The 18386-nt window shown below is 39.7% G+C and overlaps 1 protein-coding gene across 7 annotated transcripts in view; it reads left to right on the forward strand.

Moving 5' to 3' along the window:
- The window catches only part of LOC6037602 (hemicentin-1), a 135269-nt gene extending 124664 nt beyond the window's left edge, over nucleotides 1–10605 (forward strand). For all 7 annotated transcript variants that reach the window (XM_038265695.1, XM_038265694.1, XM_038265696.1 and 4 more), the window contains one exon: nucleotides 6781–10605. The gene's annotated coding sequence lies outside the window, so the exon portion shown is untranslated. The remainder of the gene's footprint in view (nucleotides 1–6780) is intronic.
- The last annotated feature ends 7781 nt before the right edge of the window (nucleotides 10606–18386 follow it).

Below are 18386 nucleotides of genomic sequence, written 5' to 3' on the forward strand. Positions count from 1 at the left end.
GACATTTATGCGAACATGGGCAGTAAAGAACAAACATGCATGTTGATTTTTAATACTCTGATTTTTTTAAACAAGTGAAACGAGCTTCATGTGAAATTCAAAAAACCTTCAATTGTTTTCAATGGAGCTCATCAGCAAAGCTTTTGCACCAAGATTTTTGTTACTCACATTTTAGTATGTTTTGAACTGGGTGCTGAATAGTGGTTCGCAAAACGGCCTCAATTTTGAACTGTCAAAGTGGAACCAATTTACTGTTCGCCAAAAGTAGAGAGTATTGTTTTCTGCAGGAATTTTTTAATGAGTGGCTTTTGGAACCTGGAGTTGAAGTCAAAAAATCTTAAGAAAGTTGAAGGAGCGATCGCCATTTTTTATGATTATGAATGGAAATTGTTTATGGAGTCGATGCGGTTGTATCTATCCAGAAGCTGTATTTATTTGATTCCGTTTGAAAACCTACTGGTTTAGTGACAAACTTATCTGTTTGTTGGATCAGCTTTGCTAGAATTAGCGATGTGTTATCGTTGGACCAGGAAGAGCTGCAGGATTCCAAAATCAGCCAGGGAATTTATCTACGACATCGCAGAATGACATCCTCGCCACAGTTCTTCGTCACCCGTAAAAAAGAAAAACCTTTTCTAACTAATCGAAACTTGAAAACACACACACAATTTTTTAGCAAAAAATTTCAAAAAATATCAAAAAATAGACAAAATAAAACACATACTACTGGTTATAAAACAGCCCATTTACCAGTATTAAAAAAGTCATGCTTGTGCTTAAACAGACTCCTACTTAGTAGATGTAAACAAAGTGGGATCATTCGAAAATCACGTTACGCATTCTTTCTATTCACCACCCAGGTTTTGAACTATGCGAACTATTGATATAATTTTTTATTCATCCTCAGATGTTTTAGAATTGGGTCCGAAGTTTAACTATTTAAGGCTCTGGAAGGCATCATTCCCGATCGGCCATTCGGCGTCCATGTTTGTTTAAGAAAAACATTCAAATCTTGATTCAGAATATTAATAAAAAAAAATTAATAAAAAAATGGGTTTCTTGTTGTTGTTTGTAGAAGCATTTTACATAACGTGATTATTTTTTCATTTCAATTTACTATTTCTGGACCCTGAATTCAGACCCATCATTGACATTAATTGCCCAGAGAGTGAAGGACACCTTCTACGATCTAAAAAATAAGAAGACAACAACTTCCTTTGTTGCTGTGCACTAGGGTGCCTAGTAAAAATGATCCCCCTGTTCCACAAGCGAAAAACGTTTTTTGTTTTTGTTTTTTTAAGGCATCTTTTTAAATTTTAAGTGAAATTGGTTTAGTTTGACCCATTGATACCCAAGCCTAAAATTGTTAAAAAAAATATTTTTTAATCCGATTATAACTTTTCAGGATCGAGTTTTACAGCTTTGGTAAATTCTACAAAGTTGTAGAACAATAAATTTGCAATGAGTATCCCACTTTTGGGAATATTTGGATGATAGTAGCGCACCGTGCAGACCAAACCGTAAGAAAATTGGGTTTTCCATACATTTTTTCGATTTTTTCCAAACAAACTTCATCTTTAAGTATCAATGGGTAAATGTTGACCGATTTCGCTTATATTTGGCCCATAGTCCTAACATAGCTCAAGGAACAATATTCAGCATGTGGAGCGAGGTTTTGATAAAAATATCCCATATTCTGGGCACCCTGCTCCGGATTTAATAAAATGCATTTGTTTTTTTTTATTTGCCTCAAACTTTGTTGAGGCCTTCCCTATGGCCAAAGAAGCTATTTTGTGTCATTGGTTCACCCATACAAGTTTCCATACAATTTTGGCAGCTGTCCATACAAAAATGGTACGTACATATTCAAACAGCTTGGTATCTTTGGCAAAGTTGTAGGTATTCTTGAGGACTATTGAGAAAATCAGGCACACGGAAAAATGCAGATTTTTTTATCATTTTTTTTTTCACAAAAACTCAATTCCCAAAAACATGTATTTTGCCTTCCTCACTGAGGTAAGGCTATAATCCTGCTCGAAAAATGAACTTTTAAAATACAGCTCGTAGACCTATATTCATGTATACCTATCGACTCAGAATCGAAAACTGAACAAATGTCTGTGTGTGTGTGTGTGTGTGTGTGTGTGTGTGTGTGTGTGTGTGTGTTGAAAATTCTTGCCAAATTTTCTCAGCACTGGATGGACCGGTTTTGATCAAACCGGTTGCATTCGACTTGGTTTAGGGTCCCATACATCGCTATTGAATTGTTTGAAGTTTCGATAAGTAGTTCAAAAGTTATAATGTGTTTTCACATTTATCTGGATCTCACTTATATGCATGAAAACTATGTCCGGATCCATCATCCAACCCATCGTTGGTTAGGTTATCAAAAAACCTTTCCAACGAGTCCAAAACATTGAAGATCTGGCAACCCTGTCTCGAGATATGGCCACCTAAGTGATATTGATGCTCTTTTTGGAAGCCGGATCTCACTTAAATGTATGTTAACTATGTCCGGATCCACCATACGACCCATCGTTGGTTAGGTAATCGAAAAATCTTTCCAACGAGTCCAAAACATTGAAGATCTGGCAACCATGTCTCGAAATATGTCCACTTAAGTGATATTGATGTACTTTTTTGAAGCTGGATCCCACTTAAATGAATGTAAACGATGTCCGGATCCTTCATCTGACCAATCGTTTGTTAGATAATCGAAAAACCTTTCCAACGAGTCCAAAACATTGAAGATCTGGCAACCCTGTCTCGAGATATGTTTACATAAGTGATATTGATGCACTTTTTTGAAGCCGGATCTCACTTAAATGTATGTAAACTATGTCCGGATCCACCATCCGACCCATCGTTGGTTAGGTTATCAAAAAACCTTTCCAACGAGTCCAAAACATTGAAGATCTGGCAACCCTGTCTCGAGATATGTCCACTTAAGTGATATTGATGCACTTTTTTGAAGCCGGATCCCACTTAAATGTATGTAAACTATGTCCGGATCCACCATCCGACCCATCGTTGGTTAGGTTATCAAAAAACCTTTCCAACGAGTCCAAAACATTGAAGATCTGGCAACCCTGTCTCGAGATATGTCCACTTAAGTGATATTGATGCTCTTTTTTGAAGCCGGATCCCACTTAAATGTATGTAAACTATGTCCGGATCCACCATCCGACCCATCGTTGGTTAGGTTATCAAAAAACCTTTCCAACGAGTCCAAAACATTGAAGATCTGGCAACCCTGTCTCGAGATATGTCCACTTAAGTGATATTGATGCACTTTTTTGAAGCCGGATCCCACTTAAATGTATGTAAACTATGTCCGGATCCATCATCCGACCCATCGTTGGTTAGGTAATCAAAAAACCTTTCCAACGAGGAAGGCATCAACCACATAGGTGGATTAAGTTATTTTTTTTTTATTCTCGAAATTTTTTGATATGGTTTAGGAGACAAAAATCCGCAACTTTCGAGCCATAGACCCACATTAGAAAATGGTGGGTTGTTATGGTGAGACTTTGAAAACTCCAATTTTCGTGGCAGATTTTTTGACCATGTTTCTCTATGGCTCAAAAGTTGCGGGTTTTTGTCCTCTAAAACATATCAAAAAATCTCAAAAATAAAAAAATACATGTTTTGGGAAATTGAGTTTTTGTGAAAAAAAAGTTGATTAAAAAATCTGCATTTTTTTTTGTGTACCTATTTTGCCTTCCTCACTGAGGTAAGGCTATAATCCTGCTTCAAAAATGAACTTTGTATAAAACGTCGTAAACCCACCTTCATGTATACTTATCGACTCAGAATCGAAAACTGAACAAATGTCTGTGTGTATGTGTGTGTATGTGTGTGTATGTATGTATGTGACCAACAAACTAGCTCACGTTTCTCGGCACTGGCTGAACCGATTTGACCCGAACCTGTTGCATTGGTTCTATAGATCGAGTTTTATACAGATTGAAGTTTCGATAAGTAGTTCAAAAGTTATGTATAAAAATATGTTTTCACATATATCCGGATCTCACTTAAATGTATGTAAACAATGTCCGGATCCATCATCCTACCCATCGTTGGTAAGGTAATTGAAAGATCTTTTCAACGTGTCTAAAACATTGAAGATCTAGCAACCCTGTCTCAAGCTATGACCACTTAAGATGCCACTTATGAGCCCTTGAGTGATATGTGTGTTTTTTGTATTCCGAGGAGTGCCAGCGGCTACTTGACGAGAAGAAAGCAGCTTATGCGGTGAAGCTGAGAGCTGCAACTGATGAGAACGTGGCCAGATACAAACAAGCGCTGAAACAGCAGAGAACGGTCTTCAAGCTCAAGAAGCGCCAGCTGGAAGATCGCGATCGCGCCGAAATGGAGCAGCTGTTCCGGCAGAACGAGACGCGTAAGTTCTACGAGAAAGTTAACCGGTCCCGCAAAGGCTATGCGCCGCAAGCCAACACTTGTCGGGACGCCGAGGGAAACCTTCTTATGGACAAAGGCGAGGTGTTGAACAGGTGGCAGCAGTTCTTCAACGAGCACCTCAACGGCGATGTAGCGCATGGAGACGGCTTTGAAGCCCAACTTGGACCGCCCGCTGCCGACGAACAGTTCCCGGCACCTGATCTGGAGACGGTGAAGAAGGAGATCAGGCAGCTGAAGAACAACAGGGCCGCCGGTAAAGATCGGTTACCCGGTGAGCTCTTCAAATATGGAGGAGAGCAGTTGGCGAGGGCGATCCACTTGGTGATTTCTATGATCTGGAGGAGGAGAAACTACCAGCAGAATGGATGGATGGTGTCGTGTGCCCCATCTACAAAAAGGGCGATAAGCTGGACTGCGGCAACTACCGCGGTATCACGCTTATCAACGCGGCCTATAAAATCCTCTCCCAGATCCTCTGCCGTCTGCTGACACCGTACGCACGGAGGTTCGTGGGCCCCTATCAAGCGGGGTTTACTGGCGCTCGGGCCACCACGGACCAAATTTTCTCGCTCCGGCAGATCCTCGAGAAATGCCGTGAGTACAACGTGCCCACACATCACATCTTCATCGATTTCAAGGCAGCGTACGATACAGTCGACCGCGAACAGCTATGGCAGATCATGCACGAGAACGGATTTCCGGACAAACTGACTCGGCTGATCAAGGCTACCTTGGATCGTGTGATGTGTCACGTGCGAGTGGCAGGGGAGCTAGCGGACCCCTTCCAATCGCATCAAGGGTTACGACAAGGTGACGGCTTATCCAATGCGCTGTTCAACATCGGACTTGAGGGAGTTGTGCGAAGAGCGGGTATAGACACGAGAGGCACGATTTGCAACAGGACAGTCCAACTTCTTGCTTATGCGGACGACATTGATATTATAGCGAGAGACCTAGAGACGGTGAAAAGGGTTTACACCGCCTTAAAGACGCAAGCAGGACGAATTGATTGGCCATGAATACGACGAAAACAAAGTACATGAAAGGGAGGGGCTCAAAGGACGTTGACCCCCAAGACTCACCCTCTAGCTGTGGATGGCGATGTGCTGGAGGAGGTGAGCGAATTCGTGTACTTGGGATCGCTGGTAACGGCCGACAACGACACCAGCTTAGAGATCCGGACTCGTATCCACTCCGCGAATCGCGCCTACTTTGGATTACGGAAAACCTTGACATCTGATCGAGTGCAACGTGCCACGAAGCTGACCCTGTACAAGACACTGATTAGACCGGTTGCCCTCTATGGCCACGAGACCTGGACGCTGCGGCAAGAGGACGAACGAGCCCTTGGAGTTTTCGAACGGAAGGTGCTGCGAACGATCTACGGTGGAGTACGTACAGCTCAGAACGAGTGGCGAAGGCGCATGAACCACGAACTGCACGCGCTGCTGGGAGAACCGACCATCGTCACCCTGGCGAGAATCGGGAGGCTCAGGTGGGCCGGCCATGTCGCGAGGATGGATGAAGACCATCCTGTCAGGATGCTCTTTGACCGCGCGCGACCGGATGGCGGCACTGGCCGAAGAGCAGGAGCGCAGCGTGCACGATGGGGTAATCAGATCGAGGCGGACCTAAGAAAGATCTGCAACCTAGGAGACTGGCGAGCTGCAGCCCAGAACCGAGCAACATGGAACAACCTTCTTGATACAGCACGGGCACCGCGTATGGTGTTCTAAGCTGTTTGGTATGGTATGTATTTTGTATTCCGAAACTTAACGAAATCAGACGAAATTTGTGTCCAAACCCATCATATCACATATCACCCATGGTTGGAAAAGAGTGAAGAAGGCACCAACCACATAGGTGGATGGTTTTTTTTTTTTTTTTTTTTTTTTGAAGTGCTACTAAAACCAAGATGATCCAAGTTTCTATCAACAGTTTTACAAAATAAGTTTAAATAATGAATTGGAGCATATTGGATGGAGTTAGGGGCGAGTGCTTCACCTGTCAAACATACAAGCATTTCCCCTAATCATGGAACCCGGAAATAAGCGCAAGAAAAACGCGTTCAGACTTTGCCCTCATTAGCAGAAACAAGCTATTTTATGGCAACGAAGCGTAAATAAATGTTTCAACTCACTGAACCATAAACAACACCATATTTGGTCCTCAGTTCAAACCTTATGGGGCGTTCATTTACCTTTCCAGCATCTGCTCAAGCCTCGTGGAATTTTCCACTTCCGTGATGACGTCAATTATAATTGTTTATAATGGTCTTTATTTCCGTATATAGCAACCTCGTGTGCACGTTCGTTTCTCAATATTAATGTTTTTCTCTCTTTCCTTTTTTTATTTCAGCTCCATCCATCGGACGACACCGGTGCTAGCCGGCACGCCATGAACGAGCTTCAGGACCTAACACACACGTGTGACCCCAGGACGTCGCAATCGACCGGTGGAATCCCCTTAAGTGTGTGCGTTCCTCGCTTATTTCCCCCGTCCCAGCACTAAACTGTACTCAACCCGCTGAAAACGCATGAACATTAACGTACCTCAACATAAGTCAACCAACCCCTCCCACACACACATTTCCTCGCCCCCCCGCTGACATATGGAAATTGCCGGCGGAAAACCGGTAACATAACTGAAAGAGATGACGAAAACGACGAGCGACGAGAGTGAATGGTATTTCATAATGATGGATGGTGCGCAGCCAGAGCATATTTTCCAGCATGGGAAAGCAGAATGAAAATAAGAAAGACGAGAAATATGTTGTGGGTATGTGTGTGTTGAGTTGAGAGAAATGTAAGGTTGTAGGTTAAGAGTCACAGTTTAGGGTCACTGAATGGGTCTTCCAATTTTGAGCAGTTTCCAGTCGAGGCAGGAAAATTTAAACTGGGCCTTAGATTCAACACAAAGTTCGATCTGTTGTGTGATTCACAATAAGTATCATTTTTCAAAAGATAACACATCAAGAATATTTCTATTTTCACAGGTACGGTTTTCAGATCTCTGAACCAGTGTTGCAAATGTGTGATAGAAATACTATCATTTGATAATTCCTGCACCAAAATATCAGAGAGTATAGCGACCGTCACTAAAGCATGCGAGATCTCAAACCACTCGCTCCCACTGCAGAGTCTTTTGTTCTCTCAGAAAACCGCAATGAAAGAACGTATTACGCCCCACTATACTGCGCTGGCGAAATTGGTTTGTGCAGGCTTTTGTGGTTAAACACTGTTGCGGAGGGATGATTGTAAATGCAAGAATGAGAGTGAAAAGGGAAATGTCAAACGTGTCAGTGTGAACACAAAAACGTGGTCGGTTATCTTCGGCGCTTCGAGGATTAGGACGGAAAGAAGAGCAATGATTTTTTGGGGCATCATCAGTATAAGGCTCTCTAAGCCCAGTGAAAAACATATAATTTAATAAAAAAATGACGAACTTCTCGTCACAGTGTCCTGATGCAAACAATGATCGAGCTCGTGCTATCACAGCCCTGCGAAATATGTTGGCTGACATATCGGGCGGTCGGTCAAAAAACCCAGCTAGAAGTCGCCTGACAAAAAACTTTTGCTAGAAAGAGATAACGAATCTGACGTAAATAAACTCCCAGCTGCCAAGTAAAAATACTTTGAAAAAAACATAATTAAACCCAAAAATGACGAACTTCTCGTCACAGTTCCCTGATGCAAACAATGATCGAGCTCGAGCTGTCACAGCCTGTCAAAAAACATTTTCGAGAAAGAGATAGAAAATCTGATGCAAACAAACGTCCAGTTGCCATGGAAACATACTTTGAATGTATTAGTAAATTTCTGACTAGAAAGCCTTACTCTGAAAAATTGAGCGTCTTTCAATCAATGCATTGCATTTTTCGACGATCTCATAGCATATCAAGGCTCAATTAGAAATATTTTGAACGGGCATTTTGTGGTCTTTTTAGACAAGTCGTTAGTAACCAAATGTACAAGTTTTCACAAAGCAAAAAGTGTGTTTTAAAACTTTCAGAAAATTTAAGTAAATTATGAAAATATGGCAAGCGAATTCCAATGGGCAACATATAACAAAAAAATACATTATTTTACAATTATAAATAAACAATGCACTGCTTCAAGCCAATTTCGAATGCAATACTTCTGATAACCCTACTCCACCTGACCTAAGGTAACACTTTTAAATCTAGAGGAGGTCACAACCGGTGAAACATCAATTTGGGGATATTTCCCAGTGCGCTGATGGTAGAAAACGACAACATTATACTCCAACCCCACACAAACGCCCTCACATCCCAATGTTCCACCCGTACGTCGCTGCAAAGAGCTCGAGCTCCACGTGGGCTAAATCCCCTTGCGGGAAAAGCTCAGCGGTAGGTTTGATAATAAAGACAATACCACGTGTGTGTATGTGAATGCCCCCGAACCACCGGACGAGCTACGGTTATTGAACGTTAATGTAAATCCTGCTACGTAAGCAAAAGTAACATTTTAAAAGGGCGCATTTTGAATTTTTCATTTTAAATGTTTAACTTTTTCTAAAAAAGGTTGATATTGTTTTTCAGATAAAAAAAATGTATTGCTTAAAAACAAACTCCCCTTTTGAAAACATACCTTTCCCGCCTCCAGTGTTGCCAGCAATCCCGGCCCGTGGATCAGTGCGGCCGCTTGATGGATTAACTTTACGAGTCCTGGGGGAAATCATTCAACCTGGCGTATGTGGGGCGCGCGCACAGTACACATTCCCGGCGCCCAAGATAACATTCGTCGATTGTTGCGCATGCATGACAAATGTGTTCGGTGCCTGGTGCCGATTTCCCGCTGGGGGAAAGGTGGGTTGCCTGGTGACAGCTCCGGTAGACACCTTCGGCCCGGGTTGATTAATGGCCGACCCGTTACCCGTATGATTGAGGGAAAAGTTGGATTCAATTTCGTCGCAATTTTTCTTGATTTTATTCAATTTGACGGTTCTGGCTGAACGGTGTCAGGTCTAGTAAAAGTTTGCAAAATAATATAAAAAGCTCTTTGGAAACATTCCGAAATACTTACAAAAATACAATATGAAAACATTTTTTTTATATATATCGGCATGGCCTTATATGGTCATAATTTTCAATTTCATGAGGTTTAATATGCAACATGACGGGTTCCTAGCAAGACCATTATTGAAACCGTTTTGATGGTACCCTAGAACCGGTTCCGGATTGGCCGGAACAGATCCCAAACAGTCAGGGGTAGTATTTAATGTATGTTGTAATGATTGCAGTACACAGAAAAAAAAAATGATGGTAATATTCATCAGGAAATGGTGACAGATTTTGTGGCGAAAAAAATGTGTAATATTACATCAGGAATTGATGAATATTCATCAGTTTTTGGTGAATATTCATCAGGTTCACAATTTAACACATTTTTTTATGTAATATTACACAAAAAATAAGGAATATTCAACCTACCAAATTTTCAACCTTCCAAAATTCAACTTTTTTTTTGCTGTGTAGGCTTGGTCGAATGGTTAAGCTGTCAGCTTAGTAAGCGGTAGATCATGGGTTCGATTCCCATCTGCTCCAACCTTCCATCGGATGGGGAAGTAAAACGTTGATCCCGGCCTTGGTTGTTGTTAGGCCGTTAAGTCATTCCAAGTGTAGGAGTCATCTTCACGCTATAAGTACAAACAACACACCAAACCAAGCCTGCTCAGGTGGAATCGCTGGTTCCTTGGAGTAAAAAGAGGGTTGGGTGCTCTCCCCATTCAATCAACCCGCTAGGTCTTATCGTTTCGGAGATACAGGTCATCAAGTCGGGGCCTTTTTCGGCTGTAGAAGGTTCCCGGTAGCCACAGTGTCATAAACCGGTTCTGCCAGTCGGAATCGCATAGTAGACATCTTAACATTTCATTTGCGGACAAGACATCCAAAATCGGACATTTTTTGTGGGGATGTCCATTTTAGGCTCAAATACAGGCCTGCAAAAAGTTTCCAGCCCAGCGTACACATGAAGCAAACCAAAATGTCAGTTCACTGCTAGCATGTGACTGCAAGCCTACTGTGTCTATTCAAACACTGCCGCCTGACTTGTGCCGGTCGGCTGCTGGAGAATGAGAGACGTGAAAAATGAGCTACACTCACTCAATTCGTGTCATATGACTGACTCGTAAAATCCTCTTGAAACACTATTTTGACTATTTTTAAACAATTGAATGGTCCTAGACTGTTCAAAACACTTAAAACAACCATAACTTATATTCAAAATTAAATTTCCACGCATAAATACAAACTTTTTGTGTAAAAACTTGTTTCTTTATGTGTGTGCGTGCAACGTCGAATGAGCGTAGGTCCACTACTGCCACGCATTGCAGCTGCTCAATGAGCTAGGGCACTCACGACTGAGCCGGGTTTGTTTATGTCAAGGTTTTACGATTCAGTGAATGGAGATGAAAAATTCGTGTCAGCGTCGCCGATTTTCGCGTCATGACCCCTGACATTTTCAGCCCTGCTCAAATATGTCAAATACACAAATCAAAATCAAAATTTACAACAACTTTTTTGACGCTCTTGGGTCATCTTCATTGCTCTTGTTTTAGGGAACGTTCATTTAATACGTAACGCACAAATTGGGAATTTAGACCCTCCCGCATGGTAACAAAATTTCCATATTTTTTTTTATTTTTTTTTTTTTTTTGTAAGGAGCGTAACACAGCCGTTGAACCCTCCTGCAAATCTGCATTTCGTGATAAAAGAACGCTCCCTTTGTATTTTTATCACAAGTATTTTAAATGAAATTAATATTAACCGTTTAAAGTTTTTGTAACATTTGATTAACTTTATGAAATTGTATGAAATAGGACATTTTTGGATTATTTTGTACTTTTGGTGCGATTTTAGAAGATTATCATTTATTTTAATTTCTGAATCTGTAGCACAAAATTAAGATTCTGCTTTTTTTTAAGTCAACATTTGTGAATGACATGCAAAATTTCAAATGGAGCAAATATGAAACTATGGACAGTTTGAACTTTAAGAGAATTGCCTGATTTTTAGCAGTTTAGATAAATGATAAAAAATATATTTTAAATTGAATCTTTATTACAAAATACTCAGTTTTCACCAAAACCGATTCAACTCGGAATAGAGTGAATGAAGCAAATGTCTGCTTTAAGAGAATTTCAATCAAATTTCGTTTGGGGTAATTTCATTAAATTTTCGTTGAATTTTGAGTGAAATTTACCCAAATCTGACAGTTGCCCATTCTTTTCATTTAAGAGAAGGTTTATGGTTTTGACGTAAACTGCACAAATCTCGAAATCGAGGAATATATTCACTTTTGTAATGCAAACTGTTATGAATAAGATTCTTCGTTTTTCTGAACTGCATGATTATATAAATTTATTTTTTCTGTATGAGTGATTCAATGTGTTTGTATTACATATTATCTTTTTTATAATGCTAGCTAAACCACTACATTACTATTTCCATCCATCTTAAATTAAAGAACAACGGAAATGAGGGAAACCCCTATCCTTTTTCAAGGTGCAAACAGACTCTTTCGAGAAATAGAAAGTGATGTCAGTTTAGTATGGGGCCAGCACCGAAAACTCTTTGATGTGGCGTCGCACACGTGTGTGATTGCGAAATCTAATACACTCAAACTCCGATGGTTTGACACCAACTGTTGTCAAACGAACGGGGTCACTTTTCAAGTTTGACATCCCTTTTAAATGGAGTTCACACACACTACCAAACGTTTGTTTTGATAGTGAGCGTGAGCGCCATGTAAAAAGTGACAGACTTTGACCAACCAACGGGGTACAAATTATAAAAGTGTCAAACGAAAAAGTGACTAACCACCGGGGGTTAAGTGTAAGCATGTCGTTCAACACGTGTACTCGAGTGGAAACTTGAATGCTCAAAATTTGAAGACCCTTGCCAGGATGGAGGGAAGAAGAACCGAATCAACAAACAAAACACACCGAAAGCAAAATCACTCGACTAAATGAGTGACGAAGTTATTGAATTGCCCTGATGTGCGACTGTATAAACATGTAAAATAATAAATGACAGCTAGTGGACAAACATTAAGAAAAGAGAAAGTCATGTGTAACCCCCCAAACCCCCAACTCTGTGAGATACATTTTGGATATCATTAGTCTAATTGATAGTTTATCGAGGAAACGAGCAAAATTTTAAAAACACTCTCTGTTAAGTGAATGAGATAAATTGTTGAAGAGAACACAAAAGTATAATAAATCCAAATAAAAAAAAAGCCATCTCGAATAAGCACAGCGATCGTCGGAAGAAATTTGGCCAAAAAAGTAACCGAAAAAATGTATAAAATTAGCAAAAAGAAAAAGACGTGAAAAAAACGAGCCGGTAAGCCGAGAAGAATCTCAGCCGGAACCGGAAAAAGAAAGCGGGCGAGTGAAACCGACGCGAAGACGAGAGCGAGAGAAATAAAAAGAAATATGAAAAATGTATATTTATGAAGACTGATGAATTTTATTTACACTCATGCATAATCATAACCTCGGTCCATCCGAGAGGCTGTCCGAAAAACGACCTTCACCGTTCGATGGGCACGGGCCAGGGAGGGAGAGAGGGGAAAAGGGGCGCCCCCTAAAACCGGAGAAGGAAAATATGCTCTCCATCATAATTCTGGCCGCTAGGTAAGTGGAAAACTGAAAGATTTTCGTTCTTTTTTTTTTTGCTTTTCAGACCAGCATCACTGCAGCGAAAAAAAAAATATTGTTTTAAGTGAAATTCATGGTTTTTCAATTCATTAGGAAAGAGTTCTCGGGTGAGAACGAAGGGAACCCGATCTTCCCGGAAAAGTGGAACCGACCGAGGAAAAAAGGGTTTGCCAATTTGCGAAAGTGACGATTGCTTTCAGTTTGGTTTGTGATATGCTTTGAATGCCAGAGAAAGGAGGTTCTTGGGACGATTGTGTCATAATTAATTGGTTTCTTTGAATGCTGGACAAGTCCCTCTAAGAGGATTCGGCTGAGGGCATACAGTTGTTACAACCACTAGAGAAAACGGTTGGCAATTATTTTTGAATTGTATATTCTTGGAAACCTTGCCTTTTTCCTATGGAAGATTTTCCAGAGACATGGATCAAAGCAAAGCACTTTTTTGATGATATTTCTTTTAGCATTTTAACGGCCTACTATGTTCTGAAGAGTTGTTCACGCATAACATAAAATTACTACATGTCGTAGCACCTAAAAGTACCTAATAAAAATAAGTTATGAATTAAAAAAAAAATACTTCATTTTACACATTTTATCGGAGACAGAAAAATGTTGTAAGCCATTATTGAGAAGATATAACTATTTTTAATTGAATAAGAGACTGTTTTCAATTTGTTTTGTTTTCCAAATTTGCGCTATTTTGAAAACAAAACAAACTAAACTAGACAAAGCATCTGAATTACATACTTATCTACATTTTCTGAAAATATCTCTATGTGTTAAGGTGTCTATTTAAAAATATCTCAATTTGAATTTGATGGTTTTTAATCCACGGATGGTTAAATCGACGTGATCGAGCATTTTTGTCGCACGTTGCTTTTTGAAGTTCCTAGACCTTGCATAAACAAATAGAAGAGCACGCAATGTAAACAATAACAGACGCGTTTTGTTTGGGTGACCATTATGTGCATTGTCGAGAAATTTGGTTGAATTTGGTGGCTGGAATAGGCGGGTATACGTGTGTCAAACGCGTTCTGAACTGAAATCCCTTAAACCAGTTGTCACACTTGCAGCAATATTCAGGGTGTGTCAAAATAGCACGATCACATCTAAATTTCTTTCATATGAAGAGTGACACAATGCACGGAGTTTTTTTCCGGTTTTGGTTGAATTCCTCAGGATTGCAAAATAATTTTGGGGATCTGTGAGGGTCAAAAGGTGAGGTGAACCGTCAATGCTGCACAAAACGGCTCAAAATCGGTGAACGACAGGATTGAAAGGCACGGCGAATTGAAGATAGTCAGGTAGGATGTCTCCCAAATTTTTATCAAATTTGGATTAGCACACACAAAGTAAAAAGTGAAATGTTCAAAAACTCGTAAAACTACCAAAATCAAAATTTTATGAATCAAAATATCGTTTGAATCTTTGTGTTGTAAACTTCGATGAAAATGAAAAAAAAATCAAGTAACATAAAATATAGCCCAGTGAAGTGTCCGATATGACTAATTAAACACGCGTTTAGAACTAGGTTAAAACTTTATTAAATCTAGGTATAAGTTTACGCTGGACGTCTGGACTCGACGACGGACGACGACAGAAGAGAGCGACTCTTCATTTGGGTTGCACAACCGTGCTCATTGCTATAATCTAGCGCTAGAGTTACGACTACCTACTGGACATTACACTTATGCAGGTTGGTACTATTTTATAGTACCGAGGGATACTACAACTCTCCCACACATAACCATTGACGACTACCGATTCTTAAGACCTTTGACAGACGACAACATGGCGAATCACATTTTCAATTGAGGTTATGTTTTTGATTTTGTTAGCTAACTTTTATTTCCTAACTAGGGACTACAATTTACCAAGACTTTACTCTGCAGACTTGACTGACGACTGACAACTGAAAATTCAACAAATTTGACTCGAATTTGACTTTAGTTGGAGCTTCTTGACTCGGTAGCATCGGCACACGCGTTGAGACGAAGAACCTCGACATTTTCCGACAACTCGGCTACGCGTTGATCCTCGCTGACACCTTTGCTGGACTGATCAGACTTACCATCAAACTCACAGTGTGTCGAAATGTGCCCTTTTCCCCACACGTGTTGCAGGTCCAGATTCGCGCAGGACACGTGGATGGATCATGGCGCCGACCACAGCGAAAGCATGGCCCAAATGGACGCTTGAGATGTGACTTTTGTTCATACTGACCTTGACCTCTCCCTCCGACAATGGATCGTTGCGCACTTACCTTCTGCATGGTCGCAAACCTAACCTCAGACTGATACGACATCTCTTTGGTGCAATTGTTAGGTTATGTTTCACTACCACGTTTTAATCACTAGAATCAATTTTTCACAACTGTTTACGCACTACGACTTCACTTCTGATTTACTTACTTCAACGGTTTTACCCTCGTCGCCAGGTTGAAGTGTCCGATATGACTAATTAAACACGCGTTTAGTACTAGGTTAAAACTTTATTAAATCTAGGTATAAGTTTACGCTGGACGTCTGGACTCGACGACGGACGACGACAGAAGAGAGCGACTCTTCATTTGGGTTGCACAACCGTGCTCATTGCTATAATCTAGCACTAGAGTTACGACTACCGTAAACCGGGGTGACTTTGATAGGATTTCAATTTGTTTTTTGAATATTTTCCAACAGGTAAGGTTTTTCTCCAGATTATTATTTTTAAAACATGTACTGGAGTAAGCCACACAAAGTCCATGCACTATTTTGGAAAAAAAAGTTGTTTCAATAGTGTTTAGAAAAAGAGTTGAGTTAAAAATTCTTAGTTTAAATTCCGGGGTGACTTTGATAGTTATAGTTTTTCTTGTTAAAATCATATTTAAGATGTTCAAACTTTATTTGTACGTTAAATGTACCATCACTAAAGAAGCTGATATAGTTTTTAAGCAAAAAAATCAATGTTTATATTTAGTTAACTAAGTGTATAAGCTTTTTAGCAAACTACATATAAATTTTAGGTAAAATTGTTAAAAAGTCGGAATTTTACTTGAAATTTGTTAAAACTAGTTTTGTTTATAAAATTATCGATTTATATTGCATTGTATACTGAATTCGAAGCACGAATCACAAATTTTCACATTTTGTATAAAAATTTTTCTATTGAAAATGCTTATAAATCTGAAGATTTTTTTAAATTATTTTTCAAAAACACATTTTATTTGTTATTTACAAACTTATTTAACCTTCTCCTAGGGGAAAATTGTCCAAAGAATCCGAAAATGCATTCCGCTTTCCGATTCAAAATCATGTTCATTGAGAAAATTATGACACTTTGAGAAGTTTAAAATAATGACTTTCATCAACATTTTCTTAACTATAGTAAACTAACTTTTTAAACTTTTCAAAATTTAATGAAAAGTTCTTTTTGAGATACTTTGAACACTTCTCTATCACGGTCAGTATGATTCTAAACAATTCCGTACGTATTTTAATTGTACTCTTCATTTTGTGGAAAAATTGCAAACCTATCAAAGTCACCCCGGCTATCAAAGTCACCCCGTTTTACGGTACCTACTGGACATTACACCTCTGCAGGTTGGTACTATTTTATAGTACCGAGGGATACTACACCCAGCAATTTTGAAAATGGGTAATTCTCTACCAACTCACACGAAATCCGGAAAAGTTGCCCCGACCCCTCTTCGATTTACGTGTAACTTTGTCCTAAGGGGTAACTTTTGTCCCTGATCACGAATCCGAGGTCCGTTTTTTGATACCTTGTGACGGAGGGGCGGTACGACCCCTTTCATTTATGAACATGCGAAAAAGAGGTGTTTTTCAATCATTCCCAGCCTGAAACGGTGATGAGATAGAAATTTTGTGTCAAAGGGACTTTTATGTAAAATTAGACGCCCGATTTGATGGCGTAATCAGAATTCCCACGTATTTTTCATCGAAAAAAACACTAAAAAAGTTTTAAAAACTCTGCCATTTTCCGTTACTCGACTGTAACATTTTGGAACATGTCATTTCATGGGAAATTTAATGTACTTTTCGTATCTAAATTGACCCAGAATGGTAATTTTTTCACTTAGAACAAAAATTTTCATTTTAAAATTTCGTGTTTTTTTTTTCTAACTTTGCAGGGTTATTTTTTAGAGTGTAACAATGTTCTACAAAGTTGTAGAGCAATTACAATTACAAAAAAATTGATATATAGACATAAGGGGTTTGCTTATAATTATCACGAGTTATCGCGATTTTACGAAAAAAGTTTTGAAAAGTTGGTCGTCGTTGATCATGGCCGTTCATCGTCGCCCGCAACAGACACGGACGACGAAACAAAGAGAAACGCAAAAAGTAACTTTTTCAACTTTTTTTTCGTAACATCGCGATAACTCGTGATAATTATAAGCAAACCCATTGTGCTTACATATTATTTTTTTGTAATTGTCTGCTTTACAACTTTGTAGAACATTGTTACTCTCTAAAAAATAACCCTGCAAAGTTAGAAAAAACACGAAATTTTGAAATGATTTTTTTTGTTCTATAAATGAAAAAATGACCCTTCTGGGTCGAAAGGTACATTAAATTTTCCATAAAATGACATGTTCTAAAAAAAATACAGTCGAGTAACGGAAAAAAGCAGAGATTTTAAAACTTTTTTAATGTGTTTTCGATGAAAAATACGATTTTTTCGAAATTCTGAGTACGCCATCAAATCGGGCGTCTAATTTTACATAAAAGTCCCTTTGACACCAAATTTCTATCTCATCACCGTTTCAGGCTGCAAATTATTGAAAAACACCTCTTTTTTCGCATGTTTGAAAATTGAAGGGGTCGTACCGCCCCTCCGTCACGAGGTATCAAAAACGGAACTCGGATTCGTGATCAGGGACAAAAGTTACCCCTTAGGACAAAGTTTCACGCAAATCGAAGAGGGGTCGGGGCAACTGCTGTGTGAGTTGGCGGAGAATTACCCAAATGCAATTAACTCCACCCTTTGATAAACTTCTAGTCACTCCACCACCATCTGTTACACCACATTTCGGCAAAGAGTTTCCAGTTTATCTTGACTGATAACGAGGATACTTTAGAACACCCCCCGAAAAACTGTGCGGCTATTTCTGGACAGGCAGCTCACCAACCTCTTTCTCCTCCTCCTCCTCCCCCTAGTAATTTGGGAGGCTGTTGATGGGATGCCTTCTCCTGCCACCGCACGACCAGCAGCCGCTGATGATACTCCGATAAGAGTGATGAGCTTCGCCGGCGAGGCTAATAATGAGCAAGATGAAT

Source organism: Culex quinquefasciatus, chromosome 3, assembly GCF_015732765.1.
Source record: "Culex quinquefasciatus strain JHB chromosome 3, VPISU_Cqui_1.0_pri_paternal, whole genome shotgun sequence".
Lineage (NCBI taxonomy): Eukaryota > Metazoa > Arthropoda > Insecta > Diptera > Culicidae > Culex > Culex quinquefasciatus.